The following is an 8,025-nucleotide window of genomic DNA, read 5'->3' on the forward strand; positions in this document are numbered from 1 at the left end:
ACCCAGAGTGGTTAAAAGGTGCCTCAGGCTATCAACATGTCTGTTTTCCAGGTCACCACTTCATTGATAGAGTTCAAATCAGTGCAGGTGGGGGAGTCACCTCCACAATACGGACGTGACATGTGGTTAATGGAGCTTCCTTGCTATACCACAGACATCTGAGAAGACAGCTATATATAGAACGGAAACGGCATTGTTTGCACCAGTCGCCTCTGGCAGGTAAGCATTTTACATGCCGTGGCAGTTAGAGGCTGCTTTGTCCTCTGTGAGGTAGCAGACAATAGAGAGAGCAGCCTGAAACTCAGAATATCTTCACCTCTCTTCCAGGGCGGCTGCAAAACAGCAATTTTCCAGCTTGTGCCTTCATCTATTTCCTGCTGGAACGCCCTGCCAGCTCTCTTCATCAACTGATTCTACATGAATGATCACTCTCGGATTTCCAAACTGTTGTCATAGCGACATGGAAATTCGCACCATGGGCTGACCTTCAAGCCCGTTCATTACCCAGTGCCTGAAAGTAATCAGATATTTTTAAATATTCCTGTGAACTCCATAATTATCTGTTCCTTTTGTTGTCCGTGTGCTGAGTGCAGGAAACAGGCCTGGACGGTGAGTTCAAGAGCTGCATAAACAATGGGAAGTTTGCTAACAAACCAGTGAAGGAGGAAGTGTAGGGAGTCTGTACGGAGGACAGCACAGTCTCTGTGTCGGCCATTGTTGGCAAAGGTCGTTATTCACAATAGCATGAGTGGACAACAAAAGAACAGACATTTTTATGTAACGCGTCTACCGGTTTGACTCGAGTGCTTCCCCCTCAACCTTAGAGCCCTGGAGAAGCACGCCTTCCTCTTATACAGAGCAAAAAGGGAAATGTCTTGGAACGCCAGCAGCTGGCCTTGAGGAGGAAAGACAAAGTCTAACCCGTCAATATAATACTACAGCCAACTTTACAAAGGAGAACCTCTAGGTACGATGTTGTCATTGTGCTATCATCTGACATAGAAATCTATCAAAAAAACAGCTTTTTGTCGACGTTAGCAGCCCCAATTCTTTAATATGTATTCAAAACTGTAGATTAAAAAAGATAAATAAAGGCCGTGTCGAGAGTTCCACTCCTTCAGGAAATCCTTGTATACCAATACCACACCAGGCATCTTGACATGTCACCACAGGAATAGAACAGGTGTTACTGATAACAGCAACAATGGCTCTGTTCAGTTCAAGTGTCCAAATAAGAACTGGCCGTGTGACAGTGGGCCGGCACGCTCAGTACCAGGATCCTGAAACTGGAGCAGTGGAACAGAACTCTATTTACACCTGTGCTGTTCCTGCTGTGACATGTCAAAATGTCTGCTGTGAAAAGTGCCTATTAGCAGCATGTGTCTGCAATGAATCAGAAGAGGTGGTGGATTTACTGGACAAGTACAAAGGGTTTTTTGTATGATTAAATAAGACAAGCACAAAATCATTGGTAGTATTGTGTTCTGGGTAAAACAACAGCATCATTACTGCTGCCTACTATTTACTTCATACTACAGCATTAAATATGATGCTATTCTTAAACATTACACTGTGGTCACGGCAAAAGATTGGAGAAAGAGGATTGAAAATGCCTCCATGCATAGAGCACAGGGAGTCACTGAATGGTTTGATGACTAGAAAATGATTGTGAAAATGAATTGTATGCTTTAGACTGTGCTGTCACCACATTACATTCAGTTCAGAAATTTCTAGAACTAATACACACTAACGGTACATGTATCTGTATTTGTACCAAAACACTTTGGTATGGGCCACTCAATTTGGAATTCCGTGTTTCAACGAGTGCTGTGCAAACACAGCCCCCCCCCCCCGGAGGTATTCAAGCAGTGTCTAGTTAACAATTCAGACCAAGAGAAAGCGATAACAAACAGTATAGGGGTTTTATCAGCAGTGGGTGTGTGGCCATCCTGTGTGGTTGAGAACACCGATTTTAAACATGTGCTGAAAGTAACTGAGACCTGTAATCGAGCGTTAACAAATCAATGTTAACATTTTTAAAAGAACAACAAAAAGAAGCTGTTTAATGTTCTTTATTTTTTATCAAACTGTCACCTAAAAGCCGAGTTATATACAAAGCTGTGATTTTTGTGTGCGGCTACACCTCTAATGCACTCTGAAGCTTTTAGGTCTACGGTGGCTCAACACCTAACTAGACACTTGCTTTTAATTTAATTTGATACCTGTCTGTACTTCTTCTGCAAGGATATAAGAAATTCCAAGGGAGTACTTTTTTTTTAACTAAATGATGAGAAAAGGAGCTACCTTGTGGGAAATCATACCATCCCATCACATACACACGCGGATCCAGTTCTAGCTTGGGGCAAAGCCAGCTGGTCTGTTATGGAGGAGGACTAGCTGCACGGCTCAGCACGACATTAAAAACGGATAACAAGTCTGATCTCCTCATTAGACTGCCATGGGAAAGGTGCTGTCATTTTGGAAAGACAGATTTAGCCTTCTGTGGCCACTTGTCCTTGATCATCTCTAATGTGACTGATTAAATCCAGATGCAGGACAAAATGTTGGTGCAGTTGTGACATTGGTTAAACCTGAGTCTTCATTATCCCACCTGCGTTGCCCTGGAAGTGTCAAGGCATGTTTTAGAGGGGGATCATTGCTCTGAATTCACAGTTATACCCCAGGCTCTGGAAAGACACAGAACCTGAAACTAAAACGTCTGAGTAAGAAGAGTTGTTGCACATCCTCTCCAGATAAATACTACCCTCCCTGCTTTACACAGATTAAAATAAAAAACTACGCTTACATACTGTACAACCTACCCTGATAAAGCTTTACAGATCAGTGTGTAATGTGGCCTCGGAGGAGTTAACATAACCTGTTTTCAGACATCAACTCCAGACCCAGTTTCTTGAGCCGATGGGTAGCGCTTGAGTGGAGCATGATGTACAAATATGATGTTCAAATATTGCTATGCAAAGTGTTTTTGACGAGAGGCTGTCTCAAATACAGCCCCTCTAGAAGATTCCAGGGACATTTCTGTGAATGTCTATACAGCAGCTCTATAAAGCAGGACTACCTTTTAAGTTTCTTCTCTCTGTGTTTTTTTTTTTTTATCAATGAGCTTTCTCTTTTTTCTGAGTTAAAACTCTATAATGACACACTCCTCATGCTACACCAGCTACCACCTCTCTTCAGAAATGATCAACCAGCCTCATGCTAAACTGAAAACTGAGTTACAACAACCACAGCATCAGGGTGACGGTCATTAACTCCCGTTATCACTGCTGATTAAACCGTATCCCCCATTTCTATCACTCTATTACTGATTTGCCATAACAATCAAAGTGTTATTGGCCATCTGAGGTAAATATAAATAAAGCTGTATCCTTGCTGCTTACACTTAATTCGACATTAGCCTCCCAGGAAGTCTGCTATTTGATTAAGGGTAAAACATTAACAAGTAGTGTTTAAAGTCTACAGGAAGTCTCTGCAAGCACAGGGAGAGATTCTCCTCACACTGAGATTTGTCGGTCAGAGGGTCAAATAAATGATTCGGCATCTTACTAGGACAAATTACATTATTTAACAGTGACAGCCAAGTGATGAACTTGAATCCAACAACATTCCTTGTGTATCAGGGTTCAAGTAACTACACATTCAACAGGGCTTTAGACCCAAAAGCCCATTGCAGATAAGATGTCATCACCACTTGTCAATTTTGGAGTGCATGTTTATTCTAAGCCAATCTCTCTAAGGCTTTATTAAATGAAACACTTTCAGTATTAAACTTTTAGTGTCTAAAAAACAATGAATGTATTTCATATGTGAAGAAGGCAAGGAGGTTGGGGGTTGAGGTTCAACAAGCTCAATGCATGTATGAGTCAAACTGCTGTTCAGTCTTTAATGTGCAACTGCCTATTATAGACTGAGTTGTAGCATAGACAAAAAAAGTTGACATGTCTGACTCAGAGACTAGCATAGGAAAAAAAACGTTAATTCATTGTTATGGCTGGAATACATCAAGTTGGGTGCACCCAGTTCCAGTGTTGGACTTTGAAGACTCACACACTTTGACATACTTTCCCACATAGTCTACGAGGATTCGGGGCTGTCCCACTGTGAAGTCGTAAAGTTCTTGAGGGCTTTTGCTCTATAGGAAGAACCCTCTGTGTGTTGAGGCCTTAATATGATGAGTCTATCACCACTCTCTACTAGACTTGAACAGGAAAGTGGTGTCAGTCTTTACGACCCCACAGTATTTATCAGAATCCCAATAAAAGTTTGGACTAAATTTATATTTATTCATATTGTTATGGTTTGTTTTTAAAGAACCTTACTGGATTTCACACTTTGGTATGTTGGAGGCGCTTTGCACCACTGAATTGCTCTCTGGGGCGTTCGAAAAAGGCTTGACAAAAATGTAAATCAGTAACAGCTGTTAGTAGGAAGCACTGCCAAACACACACACATGCTCTAGAAACATACATGCAGGCATGAGTGCACATGCACACACGTGCACAGCCGGGTCACCTGGACTTTCAACTTCCACTACAGAAAATACTGTACTTTTACTATGATCAATTATTGGTGTGTAACTTAAATGCCTCATACAAGGGCCAACACAATCAGTGAAATACAAAGGCAGCTCAATATGCACGCCTGTCAAAATTGTTTTGAATAGATGACCTAAGGGTAAATGGGGCAAATAAATTGTGAGGAAGCAAGTTGATACATGAATTGTCATAAGTACTTAAGAAACTTGAGCAAATCCAATTGCACAACCCAACTTTGCCAGTAGCACTGACCCCAGATAATGTGTGTGATCCTCCGTCTGCCACTGAGAATTAATGAGAGCTGACAGTGAATGATATCGAGCCTTTTTAGAGCTTCATGACTCACATATGATGTTCAGAACATGCATCTCCGCTTACAGGGATAATAATTTCACAATACTTTTATTTTGCTCTGTTTGACATGTTGGGTTTTTGCAACATCAAGTGTCTTATTGAAGGAGAGTGTTTCTCTCCAGGTATGGAACTCAGTAAGGGGTGAAACAATTCTGTAACGTGATAAAAACATCCACAATATTGTATCCCCATGAAGGACAGCGGAACCGTGATACCGCAAATCTCAATTAGCACTATAACAAATGCAAATCACAAAATTATGATCGTAGGTTAGGCCAAGCTATATTGTATTTTATATGGCATGCGTCACATGACCGTATTGGTATAATCATGATCAGGTGATGATATCTCCATTATAATTTATATGGTAATGGATTGACAACTTCCACATTAACCCCAAAAAACTTTACTTTACATACTTAATCCACCAGAATTAATTTGAAAGGCACCATACAGGTTTTTGTGCAAAAGAACCAGGACTAATTGATAAAGGGCATCATGATGCTGCTTATATTTGTGGTAAAGTTTGGTTATATGGCATCACCATATGGTTACATTCAACCCTAACCCCTTAACTATCTCTTAGTTACAGTGAAGGTCCTGAACCCAACTAACCTCTAAAGACTCTGCACTTCCTGTTGGAACCATGTGCTCCTACGGTGAGTGGCCCCTTTCAAACGGTACACAATAATGATCATCATCCTCAACAACAGCTCAGTATGTGCTGTCTGTCAGGTCACTGGCTCTAATAACTTTCCCTCCTCAGCCATAACAATGCGACTCCAATGCCAGCCTCTGTTACTGGCCAACTGGCTGGGGACCATGGGAACTAGGCTCTGAAGAGACTGGGAGGTAAACTCTTGTGGCACTTTCAATAAGATGAGTGCTCCGCCGAACAAACGCCTCATAACGCTGCAGTTGGTAGACAATTGGGATTGCTCTGGCCTTGGCATGGAGGCATACAAATCCATTATCTGCGTAAAATTGCCTGAAATGATGTTGGAAAGTTAACACTGAATATCTCCAGGCAAACAGGCTGTCAGCACCACTGTCAGCAGTTAAGCCTGTTCCACTTGTTGAGTTAAAAATGGAAAAATCAACACCTTGGCATATACAGTGGAATTGCTATTGACGGCAGATTGAGATGCGTAACTCAACATAGGAAATGTCAAACGCTGTGGCAGGTTCTATCAAGATTAAAGAGGTTGCAAAGTTATGAAGACTTCATAACACTTGCTCCGAGTGTACGTTGAATCAATGACTTCATGTGCTGACAATGATCAAAGGTGCATCCTGGCATTGAGAGGCTGCTTCTCAAGAGGAAAAAATCTGAGTGCTGGTTTTTTTTCACAGCACCTGGCTGAGCTACAAGAGGATTCCTCCACTGAAAATATACTGGAAACAGAAAAGTCACACACAGCCAGCCGAGTTCAAACTTCAATGACTCAATCCTATGTGGGAGGACTAGATTACAGTCCTCTAGCCTGAAGCCTACCACTTCATCTGGGCTGGGTTTGCCGCTTTGAAAACCACCGCCTCCAATCACAGAATAGAGACTAACATTAGCATCAAACAAGACCACACAGCTCCAAGAAAAAGTAATGAGCTGCACGTGCATCCGAGCGAATGGGATGTTAGTCCACAATAAGCGTGACACACTGCACAATAAGCATGACACACTGCACAATGAGGATGACATACTGCACAATAAAGATGACATACCATTGAAGGGACTTTAAGAAAGTGTGTCTTAAGGCAAGTTAGGAAATACAGTAACAAACAATATAGGATATTCTGCTGTGGCTTTGTTTAAACTGATCATTTCTATCGATCTATGGATTTTTTTTTCAATGTATCTATCAATCAATACTTTAGCTTATAAAATCCAAAATAGCAACAAAAAACAAAAATATATATGTTATTTATCTTTAAATCTTTATTTATATTTGGCTTTAATACTCTGCCTCGGTTCCCTGGTCATTCAATCACGCTTAAAATATTTGTCTCTTCAATATCTCAATTAACACATACTTGGTGACAGTGACAGCTTTGTAGAAGTTCTGGTGGCTGGACTTCCATCTCACTGCAGTGAACTTATTCTAGACTCATTTTGACTCATCTTTTATTAATCTCATGCTTCCCGTGTTTGACTGTTTTGTGTGCTACTGTATGCCCTTGGGATCAATACAGTATCTATCTATCTATCTATCTATCTATCTATCTATCTATCTATCTATCTATCTATCTATGTACAATACTTCCTTACTGTGCACAATATTGATGTATTAGACTGTTGTTATATTGCCATTGATGAAATTTACATTATGATACATATTGAAGTTTTTTCATTTCCCAGCCTGAAGTATCTTCAGCTTTGGGACTGTCAGTCCAACTTTAGGAAGTCAGATTTCTGTGACCAACATCTCCTGACACTGACAAATCATTTCAATAATCAATAATGATTTTTTTAAACCAATTTTAGAGGGAAGCGCCGATGAAAACACGAAAAAGTATAGTTAAACGAATACAAATCGGCTAATGAAACGACTAATCCATCGACTTTTCGTTTCAGCCCTTAAGTATCACCATGGCGACGGTGAAGTAAAGTCACGTGTTGCGGGATAAAAGTGAAACTTCTTCCTCGTTGGTTTTCCCAGCGACTCATGGTGAGTCCCGTTAAGTCCGGTTCTCACCAAACTAACCAAACTCCACTACCTGAGCTAACCAGGCGGCTAGCGCGGTTAACACGTAGCTTAACTCATAGTTAAAGTAGCAGAAGTAGTTAATGTCCACGAAGGAAGTTCGGAGGCTGAGAGGAGAGAAGTTTCCCCGCTGACAGACAGCGGTGCTCCGGGGCTGCGGGGCTGGAGGTGACGGCTGCTTCCAGGGACATGTCCCGACATTCCTCCCCAGGAAACAACTCCCCCGCCGCCGCTAAAACAAACTCCCTGTCACCGCTTCTCCGCCGGTTCACCGACTTCCATACGCCCCCCACCGCCCCCCGCGAGTGTGCTTGTAGAAGTCTTACCTGTTAAATGTCATGGAGAGTAAAGTACAAAAAAGTATAAAAGTTTTCCCGGTCCTCCAGCGTAAGGTCTCCACACGGACTCCAGTT

At 41.6% G+C, this 8,025-nt stretch overlaps 1 protein-coding gene across 1 annotated transcript in view; it reads right to left on the minus strand.

The window, feature by feature from the left end:
* tanc1b (tetratricopeptide repeat, ankyrin repeat and coiled-coil containing 1b) overlaps positions 1–8,025 on the minus strand; it is a 100,357-nt gene extending 92,332 nt beyond the window's left edge. Inside the window, exon 1 of the mRNA XM_061088343.1 lies at positions 7,939–8,025. The gene's annotated coding sequence lies outside the window, so the exon portion shown is untranslated. The remainder of the gene's footprint in view (positions 1–7,938) is intronic.

The sequence above is a fragment of the Limanda limanda genome, chromosome 16 (assembly GCF_963576545.1).
Source record: "Limanda limanda chromosome 16, fLimLim1.1, whole genome shotgun sequence".
In the NCBI taxonomy this organism is placed as follows: Eukaryota; Metazoa; Chordata; class Actinopteri; order Pleuronectiformes; family Pleuronectidae; genus Limanda; species Limanda limanda.